Raw genomic sequence first — 16555 nt, 5'->3', positions numbered from 1 at the left:
GGGCACAACCCTAAATGACCCGTCTCGAACGCGCCCCAATTGCCAAGTCTACTAATAGACATTTGAAAAGGACCCAGATCTCCTAGACACTTGTCACATTTTGAATGGAAGCGCAAGAAAAAGTCAAGGCCATGGTTTCCATGTTATCCTTGCTTTTTTTGTAAGCTGGGTAGGAAAATACCAATCTATCGGTTCAAACAAGGCATGGGCACATAACAAATACCGATTATTAAAGAATGCCCCTTAACACCGCCCCCCTGTGAGGCTGTTACTAGTGATAATACCCGAACGGTTGTTCATAAGGCTGTGTTTGGTTGCATTGCAAATTTATTTGCTGAAAAGTAAATGTAAAAAATGCAAATTTTTGTTTAGTTTTGTTTTGGATTTTATTTTATTCTGTTTCATGTTTTAATTTACTTCGTTTATACTGCAATAAAACAAAATAAACTAAAACTTAAAATTAAAATAGGTGAGAATTTACACTCAAATCATTTTCACTTTCATGTTCTTTCATCAGTTTGGAAGGAATACAAATACAAATTTGTAGAGTGCAAAACCTTATATTTTGAATTACTTTGTATGTATTTGTACCGTACATATTTGTATTTATACTCTTCCCAAACTAAGTCTAAACTCTGTGCTCGAATCTCCAGCATGGAGGATCAGAATTGCATTCTCCTACTTCATTGATGTCAGCTGCAACATCCTTTGCCTTTTATTCTAGGGCCTGCATCTTATATAATTTTTGCTTTTTAATTGATGTGTGCCAATTTAGAAATGCAAAATCCTTCATCGCCTGCTAATTTCTTCTTATAATTCAATTATTTTTGTTCTGGTTATAAATCACTGTTCAGTTTTCAGTAAGTTATTTTATCAGGGTTCTTTTATTTTTCAAGTAAATAAGATAATAACAGTTTTAGTCATAAAAAAACTATTATTAAAAGGGTAATTCTATTGGAACTTTCCCTCAAGTGAAAAAGTTATTTATCCACCTAAGAGATTAAGTGATATCCATAATAAATAAATTTTTCATTGACCCCATATAAATATGAAAAAAGATTACGAATTTCTACATTAATGAAAACCAATGTCCCATTGACCAACTTTCCTTCCTCTCAAAATCCAAAAAACAAAAAAAACCTTAGAGATAATCCTGCTTAATGCCAAATTTCTATTATTCCAAATCACAGATCTTTTTTGGGCCTAGCAGAAGTCTAATATCCCTCAACTTTGGGATTTGGCTGACCTACCAGACCCATCTATTTATTGAATGATATTTGGGCCTAGCAGAAGTCTAATATCCCTCAACTTTGGGATTTGGCTGACCTACCAGACCCATCTATTTATTGAATGATATTTGGGCCTAGCAGAAGTCAACCCAGAATACCCCAATTGGGCCGAAAGTTCTTCAACATGACTCTAACACTTAGCCCATTTTGGAAATTTAGTTGTCAAAATTACCCAGCCCAATCAGGAATAATAGAAGTTAAAAAAAACGATGGGATTAAGATTCTTTACCCGGGGAATTATATTGCAATGAAGATTCTAAAAGCTAGGCATGAAACCATGAGCAAGAAAAGACAAGAACGATTCATCTTTGCAAAGAATATACGAAACTTCGGGCTCCGGGTTGGGACTGAGTTTTACCGAATTCAGGTATTGAGGCCTTTGGTAACACGAGCCCACCCAACATGTTTAAAGTTTAAGTTCTGTTGGTTTGCGGTGCAAATTTGAGCTTATAAGAATTTTCTACCTGATTCAATTTTGCATTAATTTGCTTATAATTACAATTAACACTATTATCTGATACAAAATTTGCACCTCTTTCCTCATTTGCACTCACTAGCAAGTTGCAGTGACAATTTTATATCTCAAAAATTGATACAGAATTTGCACCACCTTCTTCCTAGCCAATTCTGTCACATATAAGAAACCACATCAGCTTGCTTTCAATTTTACTTCTCACTAATAAATAAGACAAAATCAAACCTGAAGCAAAAGTGAGCCTTAATTGTACAAGAAATGAACATTTCTAGCATTGTCCAAATAAAACTTTGATAAAGAAAAAAGTCACCTTCAAATCTGAAAGACAGAAACATGAATATTTACTGAATTTTTCTTAAAATAAGCACACATGCTACTATGATCTCCTAAGTCCCACCATAGTCCCTATATGAACCCATGTGATATAGTGATACACGGGCTTTGTTAAGTGAAAGCTAAGATAAAAATATATAAGAATAGACATTTTTTTATATTTTAATCTTTTAAATAAATAATAATTATTTATGGGGAAAATTCTCGATTAGTACTTTGTACTTTGGGTCTAGTGTCACTTTGGTCTCCAAATATTAAAATGCGACAATTCAGTATCTGAACTTTCAAAACGTGACAATCCAGTACCTATTGTTAAATAGTTGTTAATCAGCCGTTAAGTGACATTTTAAAAAGACAAAAATGCCCTTCGAGTGTCATCTAATTTTCTTTATCAACTATCCAAACATTGACAAAAAAAAATTTAATAATCCCAAATCCTTGCCTCTTCTATTCAAGAAAGTTGGGGTCACCAGAATGCCCACTCAAATGTAACCCCAATTTTCTTGAATGGAAGAAGCAAGGATTTGGGACTGTTAATTTTTTGTCAATGTTCAAATGGTTGATAAAGAAAATTAAATGACACTCAAAGGGCATTTGTGTCATTTTCAAGTGTCACTTAACAGCAGGTTAATTGCTAATTAATGATAGGTACTGGATTGTCACGTTTTGAAAATTCGGGTACTGAATTGTCGCTTTTTAAAATTCAGGGATTAAAGTGGCACTAGGCACAAAATACATGGTACTAATCGGGAATTTTTCCTTATTTATGTTTTGTATAATATTTTTTTACGATATGAAAATAATAATAATAATTACTTGTACCTAAATTAATAGCCTAATGACTCTAATCTCTAATAAATAACAAAAACTTAATAACAGTATTTATAAATTTATTTTAAAGTAAATATATATTTATTAACAGTATTTATAACAGTAACTATTAATTATAATATCTATTAAATAACAATAATAACTAGTAATTAATTATAATCATTATTTTTTTGGTAAAATAATCATTAAGTATTAATAACATATTTAATATTGTAATAAAACAAATGCAAAACTGAACCAGATAGAAAATTAGTGCAGCATAACATCATTAACCATTTTGGTATTTATACATAACCTTTTTTCTTTGAAAGACGATGGTAGCAAAACACCCATCCATCTAATTTCCAGTTTTGCAGCTGCAGTTGCGGAGACAATTCACCTAAAAACCGGTTCACACCATGAATGGGCCAATCGACAATCGTCATGATGATCGGACCAAGAAAAGAAGAAGAAAAAAGAAAAATAAACCACTATCCAACAAGATTTGTTACTTGTTAGATCCACCAGTGAGACCCACTTGTTCAAGTAAGTGAACTTATGGGAAGCTCATCCATCAGTGCCCACTACCACTAGTGCTGGCAAGTTGTTTGAAGATGACACGATGTAATGCTTTATTCGAATTCGTTTCTCATTCTCACAAGTTCACAGGTTGAATAGGTCGCACAACATTTTCTATTGTTCCAATGTCGATTCGGTACTTTGTTTTTTTTTTTTTTTTTCGGTTCTTATTATTTTACTTTAATTAGACCCTACCAAGCTATCCATCATGTCACGAATCTGATCCGGACTGAAGAGAAACATTTGGAAAAGACAGTGCAACTAATTGGTGAGGGTCCAACCTCGCGCACTAATGGTTAGGACACAATGGTTACAGTGGCCCGACCGTGGGTCTCCGTCCCAATTCAAGGACAATTAAATGGGGTAGTACAAATAAGGTTGGGCTTGTGTTGTGGCATCACGCACCATTATATGACACCCAAATAGATCCAGCCAAAACCTCTACGTAATGAATGGGGCACCCTTTGTTTCTCCCACTCTCTAATAATCATGGTAGAGAGGGAATATAGAGGGAGGTCGATCCATCTCTAAGTAATTATTTAAGAGTTGAATACATGTAATTTTACAAGGGTATGTTTGGTTTGCAATTGAAATTGGAATCAAAACTTTTTGAACTTGAAATTGGAATGCTCTATTCTTATAATCTGTTTGGTTTAAATATGAATTAGAATTGGAATTGAAATAAATTGGAATGGGATTTCATTTTCAATGGAGGGTAAGGGATTGACCATTCTCTCAAATGGGGAAATGTCATTTCAGCAAGAATAAGAACAGAATTCCGATTCCACCCAACCAATTAAACATTGAAGATTCTGATCTCAAACCCTTATTCTTGCAAATCAAAGCAAGAGAGATAAAAACGCTAGTGATTGGGCCAAACAAAAAATAAGGGAATACACCCAAAATCCAAAAAAAAAAAAGAACAATTTTCTGATCAATGTAGAAGTAATACCAACACCTAAGCTGAGAGAGGGTCCTCATGAGACCTCCACAAATGACACAGAAAGTTAGGAAACACCAAAAGGAAGGTGTAACCTCTTACAACATAGATGAAACTGATCAAATAGAAGTCCTGTATCAAATCATTATCAACAAGGAATTTGATTTGGTCACATTCCATATTTTGATAAAGGCTCAATTTAAAAAAAGTATAAATACAAATATGTACAATACAAATACATACAAAATAATATAAAATATAAGATTTTATACTCTACAAATTTGTATTTATACTCCTTCCAAACTGAGCACAAAGAACACACTCCCTTGGTAATGAGAAAATAGCACATATTGGAGGAGACAAAAATGCTCTATTGTTTTTTTTTTTTTTTGTGTTATCATTATATTATAATAGAACTACTGTACTGTTTCTTTTCAAGAACAAAGACTAAAGTAGTTGGTTTGATATCACCTATTACCACACGTATTGGTCGACTTTTTGCAGGAATTATTAATAAGAATGATGACTATACTTTGAGTGAAACAAGGCTATGGATTTGTGGGTTCCTTTAATTTCCTGCTCACAGCACACACAAGTCTACGGTTGCTCTCTCAGAGCAGATGAGTCATTGAATCAAAACCCAAATCCCAGCGGTAATGTTATTAATTAAATTAATCAAGGTGTTAAACTATGGTAGCTTAAGGTGGGAGTGTGGATGCCAAGTCAACGTCTCAAAGTTGGAGTTTCATTTTCCATTCATCTGAGCTGCTTTTCTTCATTGTTAAGATGATTTCTTTGCTTTTGCTTTTTCTTTCAATTTATTTATTTATTTTTTTTAATACAAAAGACTGAAAATGATCCATTTGAAACTAATTCCTTAGCGCCTAAGTTACGTTTGCTCACTTGTTCAATGTAGAAAGTAGAATATCTATAAATATATAGACGTGGGCTTTCAATATTATCTGATGCAAATTTAATTGAGTGGTGATCCAAATACGCTTTATGTACATAGAAATTGTTCACCTAAAAAACATTCTTGTCAGAGTAAAGTATCTTTCTTGATATGTATATAGTGTTTATGATAGAAATTTTAGCTTTGAAGCCCTTGCCACGTATATAAAATAAGTCTCTTTAAATGGATGGTTATTTTATTATAAAATAATGAATGGTTATTATCTTTCAGAGATGAAGCCAATGGTAAGTGACGTATATGGTTGTTTTAGACCCGGATGGAACAAGTGCTAGATCCAAATAGTGCCCCACTACCTTAGCAAAAGAAACAAAGAATTACTCAAATTAGTAGAATGTTAATAGCGGCAACAGCACAAAACCAATAAAAAAGAGTTGGGTTCAGTACTTGAGTTGAAGGTCAGACCACTGTAATAATTTTAGGTTGGGTTAGTTAGGGTTGAGATCTCAGGCAACTTAGAAATCTCACATGTTTTTTTCTTTTTTTCATTCGTTCATTCTATTTTTTTTTAACTTCATAGGTTATACAATGAGGGGTTATTCATCTTTACTATAATGGCAATTTTTCCCATCCTTTTTTAGTACTTTGCCTCCCTGATGGGGAGTAAAGTCCTTGCCCTGTTCTGACCCCGATTATATATGGTAAATATTAATTATTTTAAATATATTTATTTTATATATGATATCATTTATATTTTAAATTTTTTTATTTTTAGAAAAAATACTATTAATTATAAATTTTTGGGGATTCAAGTCCCCACAGGGAACCCGTTTCCGTTGGGGGCCAGAGATGGAGGATGACTTTTATTCCTAGTGGGGATCAGGGTCAAAGAGGGGGGTTTATTTTAAAATAGGGATTGGAGATGGGAAAATATGATCCCCACCTTATTGTCATTCCTAATCATTACTTGTAACTCCCCACCCCAAATGAAGTTTGGAACCAATCACAATTCCTGCTGCAACTAGCCAAGGACTTTACCAATTTCGCCCATGGAGACTTTTAATTTACATATTTATTTTGTATATAGAAATGTAAATATTAAATCTGATGCATTATGGACTTAGGCCAAAGCAAATATCAATATTATGTAACAAAGATATATGCATGTATATATATATATATATATACATATATATAATTCTAAGTTTAAATGCTGAGATTTTTCAGTACAAAATAAAATATGACACTGTTAAAGCACAATGTGGGTAAATCACTATACACTTGAAAGTAAAGCAAAGCAATGTCTTTTGTTCAGCAACTTCAGTTATTATCAAATGACCTCTAAGTCAAGAATTTTTTAGTAGACAAAAAAGCTAAATTGGGTGAATCTGAATCCAGCCTAAACCCAACTTATTGTTGGGCTACCTCAACCTGACATGTCCTATCCTGACTTATGCAAACAGATTGGACTGAATTGGATGTCTAACAGCCTAAATCCAAATTTGATTTGTTATTATTATTCAGATTTAAATCAAATCTTGTCCATTAGGTCCAGATCAAATTGGAGCTGATTATCAAATTCCACCAATACATCGAAAATGAGACGAACCTACGACTTTTTATTAGACAGCCCGCATTAATTCAAACCAACTTTATTAACGGGATTTTGTGTACGTATAAATAATATGTATTTATGATGTATTTAAATATTTATTTAACAAGTAGGGACGGATCCGTGTTTATCGCATTATAAACAGATGAGATAGGAATCACGCTAACTCTTAGCAGAGGTCGGATTTGATTTGGGACAAATGGGCAACCGACGAAAGAAACCTGTTTTGAACCTTTGAGTCCGGATTTCTCCTCACAGCATGTACCATCTGTGCATCAGGAAAATTTTCCATATTTTATAATTTGTATGTTATTATTCATGTGAGATGTTCCCATTATAAGGCCGAATGTAACTGTAAGATTGGTGTGAGGAGTGTTCTGAACAGATCAAATTCTAAACCTTTTCCATTTATTAATTTATTGGATTAAATAATGGCCACTGGGCAGGAGATCTTCACCCCACAAGCTGCCGCCCCACAGCACATCCCCGCCGTGCTAAATAGGTTTTGCTTTTAGGAGATTCCATTGTCATTCTCATATATTGGGATTCCCAGCAACTCTGCAAGTAAAAACTCTACACATTTTATAAGTATGAGAATTCAGTCCTACATTAGAAACATCTCCCATAAATTTTGTAAACATGTTTGGACGATCGATATGAGCCCAAATCTAATTAAGATAGGGTCCAAACAGCCATTGCAGCTATACATTAGAAACATTTAGAATTCACATTTGTACCACTCACAATGCATCCAACAGTTTATCCCAACACTGATTGGGAACATCTCCCAATGACAATTACAGGAATGTTCCCATTTTCTAATGCACACCGGTATAGTTATTAGAAAGGAGAATGACCATTTAGCCCAGGGTCAGAATTTTTAGGTATAAAGTACAGTTGGGGTGGGTGCTAGTCTGGAATCACGAGTGGGCATTGATGTGAAAAATGGGGTTTTTGAGATTTTGAATATGTATAACTCTGTAGTAGAAATCAGAAATCTACATTAGGGCTGTCCGTACTTCTCTGTTACCGGAAGGAACTGTTGTTGGAACCCTGTATACAGCTGGTTAGAGATGTTCCTGAATTAAAGCTGCAATGGCGGATGGGACCACTTGTAGGGATCCTGTGTTGATACTAGATCCGAAATCACTTGACTCCGTCTCACTCCTTGATTGACTTTTGTTCAATTAAATTCCGGAGCACGTAGTAGTTGGCACATCCCAGGTAGGATGATGCTGCATGGACAACTCTTGGTCTCGTTTATGTGGTTTTGGAACCTTTATTGCAAGTACGTGAATTGTTGGTCCGGCCCATCAAGAGATTGCGAAGCTTCTTCACCTTTGGCGTCATGAAACAAAACCAAACCCTGCCATTAGGTGTGGGGACGTACTGTGAGGAGGGAAATACCGTGGCTTTACGACTTGTAAAGCTAAGCTGTCAATAGGTCGGTTCAACCGAACCGACATTTGGTTCTGTGATTTTGTCCCTATTAATAATAGGGTTGGGACCGCTTCTTGCTGTTTCAATTATAAAGGATGTGTTTGGTTATTGCCGTTAATGCAATGGTTGGAACACGACAAATGTTTGGAGGTATTAGTTTCCATTGCCATTTTTTCAGAAAACGGCACTATGTCGAAACTAATTCATCAATTATTCCTTCCAATTGAGAATTATTTTTTTATTGGTTTTTTTTAACCAAACAGCAAATTTGACTGTTGAAATTGAAAACCTGATGTGTATCCAAAGTGATGCTGTTGCCTCGAAAATGAAAAACGGCATTGAAATCAAACACCACCAAAAATCTCTTAATTGTTTCTGTAAATTTTGTTGTATTTTATATACAAAAGGATAAATTATACGGAGAGGTATAGACAGATCCATTGCAGAAATTCTGATTTCCACTGCAAATCTACAATATTTCAAAAGATAAATTACTCCCATTCTATGCATCAATGCCTGTCCATAAATTGGCATCAATTTCGACCTAACACCTATCCCAACTGTACTTTAGGCTATGAATTCTAACCCTAGGCTGAACCATCATTCTTCCTAAATTATATAAACAAGATATAAGATATAAGATAATTTTTAACATAAAAACAATTTAATAGCTATTCAGCCAGCTGTGAGCAATGCTCTATGCCAGTAGTTATAAATTACATAGGATTCACAACCATTTAACTTTTCACTGTGGGCTAGCTCTGTGTATTTATCACCAATGTGAGGCATTATCATTAGTTCCACAGCCCATGAAAAACCATTGCATTCAGGTAATCCGATTTCATATTTTAGTGTCAATTTTACCAAAGTTATATCATCAAATTGAAGTTGTAAATTATTATTGGTAATTAGGGGTGGCCACAAGCTAAGTTCTTCATGAGCTAATCGAGCCCAATTTACACAAAGGTGCTTGTTTATTAATCAAGCCGAGCTCAATCTTAATAAAGCTCTGCTTGTGAGGTTCGCGAGCTGAGCTCAAATAGCATAACAACAACAACAACAACAATAATAATAATAATAAATTTTAGAAAATAATATATATAATAAAAATATTATATATATAATTTTTTATTTTTATAAAACATTTTTCTCAAGTCGAACTCAAACCGAGCTCGAGCCCAATTTACACAGAGGCGCTTGTTTATTAATCAAATCGAGTTTAAGCCTAATAAAGCTCGGCTTGTGAGGCTCACAAGCTAAGCTCGAATAGCATAATAATAACAACAACAACAACAACAACAATAATAATAATAATAATAATAATAATAATAATAATAATAATAATAATAATAACAAAATTATAGAAAATAATATATAATAATAACTAATTATTATAATTCATAGTTTTTTAAATATCAAATAAAAAATATTTTTATATATAATTTTTTTATTTAAAAAAAATTCTCAAGTCGAACTCAAACCAAGCTCGAACTTACGAGCTTTTAATTCGAGCCAAACTCAAGCTTACGAGCTTTTAACTCGAGCTCGAGCCCCCTACTACCTTGGCAATTGGCTCGAATCCACCCCTATGGTAATGATAATGATAGATACCAAATCTAAATCGAGTTAGACCTATTAATAATCCATTTTGTTTTCATTCTTTGTTATATTTAATAACTTAAACGGCACTGGTACATTCTGTTCTGAGCCGGACCTCAAACCTCACTCATTGATAGTTATTATTTATAAGGTAGGTTTGTCATTAATTAATGTTGTTAATTTATATATTTATAGATTATCAGTATATATTAATCTCAATTGAAATTCACCCATTTTTGGTCCAACGCTACCCTTCAATTCATGTTCCGAAATTCTGAAAAAAAAAATAAAAAGGAAAGAATAGATCTCACCCATTGGTGCGGTTTGGAAGTATGGTGTTTATTAACGATGTCATATAGGTGTTATTTCAGCATTTCCCTTATTATGCGGATTCATATGTATAAAGATTTGCAAAAGCAAACATTGATTTATATGCATGTCTACCGTTTGAGGAAGTTTCATTTTAGCACTTCCCCCAACGAATAGACATTTATTTACTATTTTATTGACGTAGTGTCTAATGATGTCTAAGTGTCAATAAATAAATTTATTATTACTTTTTTCAGTTTTGCAAACAAATCAAATACAAACATGTATAAACGCTCACGGTTCTAAAGACATACATTGAGAGTAGGTTTGTCATTAATTAGTGCTGTTAATTTATATATTTATAGATTATCAGTACATATTAATCTCAGCCGAAATTCACCCATTTTTTGGTCCGACGCTACCCGTCATTCATATTCCGAAATTCTGAAAAAATAAAAATAAAAAGAAAAAAAGAAAGAATAGACCTCACCCAACAGCCCTGTTAATTATAAGGTAAGTTTGTCATTAATTAATGCTGTTTTTCATATATTTATAGATTATCAGTATATGCTAATCTCAGTCCAACGCTACCCCCTCATTCATATTCCGAAATTCTGAAAAAAAAATAAAAAAGAAAGAATATGTATGACTCAGTCACTCAGACTAACAAGTGGGAATTATTTACATAAAAAAAAAAAGTGAAAGAAAGAAGGCATCAAACTGCAACCCATAGACAAAGACCCCGTGTTTGGTCTGGTGGGATGCCCAACTCTAATGTTATCAGGTGGCAATCCCAACTCCTAATACTTTAATACATTGCTGCTTCTCAGTTCTCACCTCGTCTCAATCGTCAAAGTCAGAGTCGCAGCTATCAAGAAGCAGCAGTGTCCCATCAGGCAAAATAATGGACCTATTCATCTTTCAAGTTTCAACAACCACAACCAAGAAGAAATTTGATCCGCCTACCTAAAAGAAAACAAGAATAGTAGAAGTTTGCTAATGCTGATCTGATTTGTTGGTAGTTTTCAACATTCATCATCGTCATCCCCAACTTGTCGCCTCTTTTAAACACTACTAATAACTCCTTAGTCCTCACGCTGATGACTGATCTTTTATATATGCTACCAAACCTGGAGAATAAGGAGAAACAAATAACCAATCAAAACTAGCTACCCAAATTAGAGTTTAGGTTTGTGCTCCCATTCAAATAAGACCCTGAATCAGTTATAAAATGTGTATTAGATTGAATGTTGGCATTTATAATAAAAATATCATATTTGACATTTCATGAAGAATCGGGAATACCAATTGATATGTTGATAACTCAAAGCATATGTAGTAGAAAAAAAATCTCATAAAATTTGTATTGAATCTTGACCAACCTAAAACGTTTTTGATGTTGCTCGATTCGAAGTAGTTCTTAAATTAAGGTCGCAGTCAAATAATCCTATCAATTGGACGAAACTGAGGTGGAAGAACGAAAGTACACTCCAAAATATGAAATCAAGAAAGTAGTCAGAAATTCGAAGAATTATCCTCTTGTAGGTACTCCAATGCTCAATGCTCGAGTTAATCGAGACTCAAGAAAAGTGGACAATCGAGCCAAACAATTAAAAAATAGTGTTGGTCTAAACAAAATAACGATATAGAAATAAAATTTTGAATAGACCTGGTCCGAAACCCAAGCCGCAACCAATGTAAAGCCAAGCCCCATGGGCAGACCATGAAGATGTCTATGTAACAGTATTGGTATTTTTTTTTGCTAAACGCACGCCTTCTGGGCCCCATAGGGTCGTAAATCATTTTTTTTCTAGCATAGTACAACATTTTTTTAAACAACTATTTAATAACTCTTCTCCAATAGTGGGGTTGGAAACTGTATCTATTCTAGGATTACTTAATTTGCCACCACTCACTTGTTTAATAGTATTTGATTTGAACGCATGATTGATTGACTGGGTGAATTAACTGTCACATGTGGGAGAAGGTGTGTTGGGCCTGTTAACTGTGGGTTGAAGACTGGATTCACCAGGACCCGGACAAGAGCTGCCCCATTGACAGCCTGAGATGCTTCCGGGAAGAACCTACATATTTCACTTTACACCCTCTGTCCATCCATGTCTGTCCCCTCTTCCCCATCCCATATTCCGTATTTGCTTTCTTGCTTTGCTTACAGGAGGGGGCAATAAAGTTTTCGGTTCCAGGCTTCCAGCGCCCAATGTCCTTATGAATGTGAATGCTATATTGAATGAATCCTACCAACCGGCACATGTGCATGAAAGCATGTATGCACATGGATACCACTTTAATCCAACTCATCATCTTTCAACACAAAGCCTTATGGTCAATTGCACGGAGTTTGCATATTAAAAGCATTGGTGGACGATGGATGTACTATATATTTTGCTAAGCCATAGTTAATGTGAGGGCCACTGCAAATATAAATGTGTGAATCAGATTAAATAACTAATCCTGAATGAATATGCCAATATTTCATATATATGAGCCCTACAACATGGTATAGTTCGTTGGTATATTATATGGTTCGTTCTAGTATTGATGTGAAATTTGATAAATCAATTTTTGGTCAAGTACCTCGTCATTTGGATTGCTTCCAAGTAGCCGATGATTCAGAGACTAAAGTGGAGAACTTTTGTTGGATGAGGATCTGGATGTCGAGCTCACCAAGCCGAGCTGGAGGTAGATTAGATGTCGAGTTGACTAAGCCAACCTGGGCAGGTTAGGTGCCGAACTGACTGGGCCGAGCTGGGCAGGTTAGGTGCTGAACTGATTGGGCCGAGCTGGGCAGGTTAGGTGCCGAACTGATTGGGCCGAGCTGGGCAGGTTAGGTGCCGAACTAACTGGGCCGAGCTGGGCAGGTTAGGTGCCAAGCTGGGCAGGTTAGGTGTCAAACTGACTGGGCCGAGCTGGGCAGGTTAGGTGCTGAATTGACTGGGCCGAGCTAGGCAGGTTAGGTGCCTAACTGACTGGGCCGAGTTGGGCAAGTTAGGTGCCGAACTGACTTTTTCGAGCTAGGCAAGTTAGGTGCCGAACTGACTGGGCCGAGCTGGGCAGGTTAGGTGCCGAACTGATTGGGGGCAGATCAGGTGCCGAGTTGACCAGGCCGAACTGGAGGCCAATTATGTGGCGAGTTGACCAGGCGGAGCTGAGGGCAGGCTAGGTGCCGAGCTGGACTAATTGTTGAGCTTCGTAATTCTTTAGAGACCTGCAAGGAATCAATGTTAGAGGACCCGGGGTGGCTAACCCGACAAGGTCGTTGCGATGATTAAGTCAGTACTCATACTAGACTGCGAGCTAAAAATCACAAAAGTATAAGAGCTAGAATATGCTTACTTGCCCCCCCCCCCTCATGTCATTGGGGTCGGTGCCTTTATATAGGCATTGTTTGGCATGGGCTTCACGCACCATATCCGAGATTTCCGAGAGGTCGCCTAAGTGGTCCGAGATTCGCGGAGGCAACCACCATGCACGTTGACCACCCTCTGGATCGTTCAGTACATGGGCCAACTTCCAAGGATCGTGGGAGTGTTGGGATATGCATGCCGAATTTTTTGGTGAGCACGTCTCGCAGGTCACCAGGTCGGCACTTGTGCCAGGCCGCCAGTTCGGCGCCTGTGCCAAGTCGTCAACTGGGACACCATCATCTTGGCTAAGGCAAGTTGTTGCCTAAGTGGTTCCGGATGTCACTTAATTGTTCCGAGATGCCACGTGTCATAATGTCATTGGAGGGCCAAATCTACCCTCATCAATTGCCCCCCACTCCCAAGCTGAAAGTAATTCGGTGAAGGGAGTAGATTGCTCCTTTTGGCCTGGGGTCCAAGTGTTTGCAGCCTTGGGGTCTAGGAGCGACTCGCAGTCCACTCTCCTTACCCTTGATTTTGCCCGTGCCGAAGAGGCGACTAGGTCTTATGTGGTGCCGAGGTCTTTTATCAGTTCGGCACTTTAGAGCTACGGTTGCGCTACATCAGCCTCGTTAGTGACGCTGGTCACCCACTCCTACAAGAAGCTACTGAGAGCTCGACCTACGAGGGCAGCACTACTGACTTTAGGTACCTACTTGCACGAGAGCCTTGGAAAGCTCGACCGGCAGGGGAGTCTGTGCAGTCCGTTGGCCGCCAACTCCCGTGGAAGCCACAAAGACCTCATCTTGTAGAGGGTACCTCGCGAAGAGGACTGATGAGGCTTTATCCGAGTTGAAATAAAGTCGGCAAAGCTGCTTAGTCTGTTGGCCATCAACTTCCTGCATAATCTTTGAGTTCATAAAAATTGGAAACTAGAAAGTGAGAGTTTTAGTTTCTAAAAGGTGAGAACTTAGCTTTCTAGAAGAAGAGGACTTAGTCTTTCAGAGGATGAGAACTTAGCTTTTTGTAGCGTTTCCCACAGACGACGCCAATTGATGAATCAATTTTTTGCCAAGTACCTCGTCATTTGGTTTGCTTCCAAGTGGCCGATGACTCAGAGGCCGAAGTGGAGAACTTTTGCTTGATGAGGACCTGGATGTCGAGCTCACCAGGCCGAGTTGGGGGCAGATTAGGTGCCGAGCTGACTGAGCTGAGTTGGGCAGGTTAGGTGCCGAACAGACTGGGGTGAGCTGGGCAGGTTAGGTGCCAAACTGACTGGGCTGAGCTGGGCAGGTTAAGTGCCGAACTGACTGAGCCGAGCTGGGCAAGTTAGGTGCCGAACCGACTGGGCCGAGTTGGGCAGGTTAGGTGCCGAACTGACTGGGGGCAAATCAGGTGTCGAGCTAACCTGGGGGCAGATCAGGTGCTGAGCTGACCAGGCCGAGCTGGAGGCCGATTATGTGGCGAGATGACCAAACCGCCGAGCTGAATTGATTGTTAAGCTTCGTAATTCTTTAGAAACCTGCAAGGAATCAATGTCAAAGGACCCGGGGTGGCTAACCCGGCGAGGTCGCTGCGATGATTAAGTCAGTACTCTCATAGTAGACTGCGAGCTAAAAATCACAAAAATATGAGAGCTAGAATATGCTTACTTGCCCCCCCTTATGTCATTGGGGTTGGTGCCTTTTTATAGGCATTGTTTGGCGTGGACTTCATGCACCATATCCAAGATTTTCGAGAGGTCGCCTAAGTGGTCTGAGATTCCCGGAGGCAACCGCCATGCACGTTGACCACCCTCCGGATCGTTCGGTACGTGGGCCAACTCCCAAGGATCGTGGGAGTGTTGGGATATGTATGCCAAATTTGTCGGCGAGCACATCTCGCACGTCACCAGGTCGGCGCCTGTGCTAGGTCACCAGCTGGGACACCATCATTTTGGCTAAGACAAGTTGTTGCCTAAGTGGTTCTGGATGTCACCTAATTGTTCTGAGATGCCACGTGTCATAATGTTATTGGAAGGCCAAGTCCGCCCTCATCATAATTGATTCCTACAACTACCAATTTGGGAAAAAGGGAGAGGGTATTAGTGGTGTGTAATACCAAAAATCAAAAAAAGAAAAGAAAAACGAGAAAGAGATAATTTTATAATAAGTTATTTTCTTGAGTAAATGTATTTATCCCGGTAAGTATTATTTGAAAAAAATGTTACTTGAATAAATGCATTTAGTTGTGTTATTTTTCCAAAAAAATAGAAGATAATTGAATAAATGAATGAGTTTTTCTAAAATACCCCTATATTTTATGCATTATGAAGAGCATTTTAATTTTAGATAGTTTGACCAATTCCCCTTCATGGATAAATACTTTACCCACATGGAAAGAGGGAAAGAGGATAAGACTTTCTCAGATAAATTATTAAAAGAAAATTACCTAATTCCACGAATCCCACATTTGCTAGTATAATGACATGGGAAATTAACTAACTTTCCCGGACTCATGTTGCAATTTATTGCTCTTTCGGGCTTAAGCAATAAATTGCGTCGTCATCACGTCAAATAAATTCGACTGCATGGCTGATTTTAATGACCTAATTCTTTGTTTTGTAATTGATAAAATAATTATTTTACAAATGATTGTAGGGTATGGTAATCACTAATAAATCGACTTTTGATTCAGCCATTAGAGTAGAGATAAAGTCATAAGTCATTCAGACGAGCTACTACGTCAAATAATGTTTTTTCAAGTCTTTTTTTTTTTAATGTTTTTGTGGTGTAATAGATCTTTGCTAGACCAATACAATCCTCTACAGTCTACAATTTCTTGCTTAGTTCAGGTTGAGTAGTAATTTAATGGAAACACTTCTTTAGTGTGACGACGGAGGGTTTCGAGCAATAAAA

This window comes from Nelumbo nucifera, chromosome 2, assembly GCF_055504915.1.
Source record: "Nelumbo nucifera cultivar China Antique chromosome 2, China Antique-T2T, whole genome shotgun sequence".
Classification (NCBI taxonomy): Eukaryota; Viridiplantae; Streptophyta; class Magnoliopsida; order Proteales; family Nelumbonaceae; genus Nelumbo; species Nelumbo nucifera.
The sequence above is the reverse complement of the archived record's forward strand: the minus strand, read 5'-3'. Positions refer to the sequence as shown.